Source organism: Papio anubis, chromosome 8 (genome assembly GCF_008728515.1).
Source record: "Papio anubis isolate 15944 chromosome 8, Panubis1.0, whole genome shotgun sequence".
Classification (NCBI taxonomy): domain Eukaryota; kingdom Metazoa; phylum Chordata; class Mammalia; order Primates; family Cercopithecidae; genus Papio; species Papio anubis.
In genome coordinates this window covers 28546220-28550268 of record NC_044983.1, presented here as the reverse complement: position 1 = coordinate 28550268, position 4049 = coordinate 28546220, and the positions used below count along the sequence as shown (strand labels likewise).

Here is a 4049-nt window from a genome sequence, read left to right as displayed (position 1 = left end):
CTCTAGTTGGATTGGTTCATTCCGTTTTCCACAGTCATACCTTGTATGCTTTTCTGTCATCTTGCATCTTTTTTTTTTTTTTTTTGAGACAGAGTTTCACTCTTCTGTTGCCTAGGCTGGAGTGCAATGGTACAATCTCAGCTCACTGCAACCTCCACCTCCCAGGTTCAAGTGACTCTCCTGCCTCAGTCTCCAGAGTCCAGAGTAGCTGGGATTACAGACATGTGCCACCGTGCCCAGCTAATTTTGTATTTTTAGTAGAGACGAGGTTTCACTATGTTGGTCTCGAACTCCCAACCTTAGGTGATCTGCCCACCTTGGCCTGCCAAAATGTTGGGATTACAGGCGTCGGGAGCCACAGTGCCCAGCCATCTTGCTTCTTTACTTATATTGTCCCCACACCTGTAATGTCTTTCCTTCCATTTCTATCAAAATCGTATTCCTCTGGGTTTCTGTGGTTGGGGAAGTAGGAACATCCTGCTGGGCTCCTGGTGGTTTCTGTCTGCTCTGCAGCACAAAGCCCTTTCCCCACAGTACCTCAATGCAAGCTTGAATAACAAAGGCAATTTTTTGGCCAGGTGTAGGATCTCATGCCTATAATCCTAGTGCTTTGAGAGGTCAAGGCAGGAGTATTGCTCGAGCCCAAGAATTTAAGACCAGCCTGGGCAACATAGGGAGACCTCATCTCAAAAAAAAAAAAAAAAAAAGATAAAATAAGTCAGGCATGGTAGTGTGTGCCTTGAATCTGGGAGGCAGAGGCTGCAGTGAGCCATGGTCATGCCACTGCCCTCAAGCGTCAGTGACAGAGCAAGACTCTGTCTGAAAAACAAACAAACAAGCAAACAAACAAAAAAGCTAAAAGGAAAAAGAAAGGCAGTTTGAGCAATTTTTCCTAAGCCATGGCATATCAGTTATACAGAAATATTGCTTTGGGAAACAGTCTTCAGGTGATCCTAGATGAGCTCATACAGTCTCAACAGACCACCTACAAATTCTACTTCAGTTTGATAAGGCTATAACTTCAGCATTGGCTCAGAGGGTTAGGAGCAGAGTCAATTTCAGGAGCTTTCTAAATACGTACAGATTCTGTGATAATCTGTGGACTTTTGTATTGAATGATGTTGAATTCAGAGAGGTGACAGAACTTATTAAAGTGGATGAAGCAAAAATAGTAGACTGTGATGGTAAAAATACTGGCTCCAATACTACAGAATGATGGGGGGAAATGGGTTTTTAATGCTGTCTTCTGTTATTATTCATCACTCTTTGAAGAGAAGCAGAGAAGAAACTTAAAACAAATTATTTTAGCATTGTAGAAATGACTATACTGTGCTCTCCCAGAGAATTCCAGTAGGAAGAAACTTGTAACTCATAGCCTCTTACACGTTACCTTTATTATACAGCATGAAAAGAAAACATAACATTTAAAAAATGACAATTCAAAAGTTGTTGGCTTCCTAAGAATATTCTTCAATAAACTCCTTTTAAAACTTAAAAAAAAAATCGTATCCATCCATCAAGCCCCATCACCCATATCCAATCTGTTTGGAGTCTCAAGAAGGGCCAGCCACGATGGCTCACGCCTGTAATCCCCGCACTTTGGGAAGCCTCGGTGAGCGGATCATTTGAGTTCAAGAGTTTGAGACCAGCCTGGTCAACATGGTGAAACCACCATCTCTACTAAAAATACAAAAATTAGCCGGGCCCGGTGGTACGCACCTGTAGTCCCAGTGACTCAGGAGGCTGAGGTAGGAGAATTGCTTGAACCCAGGAGGCAGAGGTTGCAGCAAGTCGAGATCATGCCACTGCACTCCAGCCTGGGCAACAGAGCAAGATTCTGTCTCAAAAAAAAAAAAAAAAAAATACTCTCTAATAAATAGCATCTCTCTCTTCTCTGCCCAGAGTTAGAGAAATAAACCGAAGAGTAAATACGGCGGCCAAGATATTAGCTTTACCGATAGAGAAGTGTTAAGGACTTAATCCAGTGTGAGGGCCAAATGGACCTGCATCCAAACTACAATAGAAGACAGAGATCCACTCACCCACCCACTCCTGGGCAGCACTCCCAGCTCTGTCAACGCCAGGAGGACCTGCAGAGAATTCTTCTCTGTGGCAGCTCACTCTTAAGAGGAAGAAGAAGGGCTGAGACAAACTCCTTTCTAGGAAGGAAACACTGGGATTGAGGAAAACACCTTCCATGCTCTCAAGATCTGTTCCTAAGAACCGATACCAGCTTTCTGTTCTCAAGTATCTGACACGTACATCCACTTTTCTCCTCCAATCCCGCCATGATCTGCTGCCTGGATCAGTATAACTGCCTACAGTTGATCTTTTGCAACTACTCCAGAGCTCTACAACCAATCATTCCCCACCCTGTGGCCAGAATAATGTTTCTGTTTTGTTTTTTGTTTTGCTTTGTTTTGAGACAGGGTCTTGCTCTGTCGCCAAGGCTGGAGCGCAGTGGTGTGATCGCGGCTCACTGCAGCCTCAGCCTCCAGGGCTCAAGTGATCTTCCCGCTTCAGCCTCCTGAGTAGCTGATACTACAGGCACACACCAACACACTCCGCTAAAGTTTGTATTTTTTGTAGAGACAGGGTTTCATCATGTTGCCCAGACTGGTCTTGAACGCCTGACCTCAAGTGATCTGCCAGCTTTGGCCTCTCCAAATGCTGGGATTACAGGCATGAGCTGACATGCCTGACCTATTTGGTTATTCTATTTTTTTGTTTGTTTGTTTGTTTATTTGGCTGGTTTTCTTTTTTTGAGATGGAGTCTTGCTCTGTTGCCAAGGCTGGAGTGCAATAGCATGATCTCAGCTCACTGCAACCTCCACCTCCCAGGTTCAAGTAATTGTCCTGCCTCAGCCTCCCAAGTAGCTAGGATTACAGGTGTGTGCCACCCATGCCTGGCTAATTTTTGTATTTTTAGTAAAGATGGGGTTTTACCATGTTGGCGAGGCTGATCTCAAACTCCTGAGCTTGTAATCTGCCCACGTCAGCCTCCCAAAGTGCTGGGATTACAGGTGTGAGCCACTACACCTGGCTTTTTTTTTTTTTTAATTTAGACAGGGTCTCTCTTGCCCAGGCTGGAGTGCAGTGGTGTGATCATGGCTCACTGCAGCCTCAAACTCTTGGGTTCAAGTGATCCTCCTGCCTCAGCCTCCAAAGTAGCTGGGACTCAGGCATGTGCCACCACGCTCAGCTTATTTATTTAGTTTATTGATTGATTGATTGCAGAGACGGGATGTCATGATGCGGCCCAGGCTAGTCTCAAATTCCTGGGCTCAGGCGCTCCTCCCTCAGCTTCCTAAAGTGCTGGTATTACAAGCATGAGCCATTGTGCCTGGCCAGGATATGTTTTTAATATGCAAATATGATCATTTCTCCTCTTATTAAATCCCTTCAGTAGATTCTCATTCCTCTTGGGATCAAGACCCAAGTCCTTACCAGGGCCCACTAGATCCTGGTGCTCTGGCTCCAGTCTTCTCCCCTCCCTGTCATTTTTGCTCTGCACACACAGAGCGTTTCTCATTGTTTAAACCGCCATGCTGACTCCTACCTCAAGAACTTTGGACGTACTGTTCCCTTTGTCTGCAATGCTCACTCCCCTCTCCCTTTCCTTTTTCTTTTCTTTTCTTTTGTGGCCTGGTTAACTCCTACTTATCTACAGATCTTAGCTCCCACATCCCCTCCATAGGGAAGTCTTCCCTGACCCCATAGGCCCCCGTAGGCCCCTCTACTTCCTTCAGATAATTTAGCAGGTGGTATAATTATATGATTGTATGATCATCTGGTTAATATCTTTTCCCCTATAGGTTCTCATCAGAGCCACAGATGATGTCTGTTTTGCCCACTGTTGTGTTCCTTAGCAATTGGCACGGAACTCAGTCCAGTCCTCAGAGACACCCAATAAATATTTATTGAGAAAACAAAAGGCCAACTAGATTCGAACTTCCTCTGTTAAGCCAGACTTCTTCTCCGCCTCCTCTGAAATCCTACGGCACTTGAGATCCCACCATTCATGTACACGGCATTTATGGCAACTGCCT

At 45.0% G+C, this 4049-nt stretch overlaps 1 pseudogene; it reads left to right on the top strand.

Moving 5' to 3' along the window:
• Nucleotides 1–782: 782 nt before the first annotated feature.
• LOC103886715 lies at nt 783–1655 on the top strand (annotated as a pseudogene).
• Nucleotides 1656–4049: the final 2394 nt, after the last annotated feature.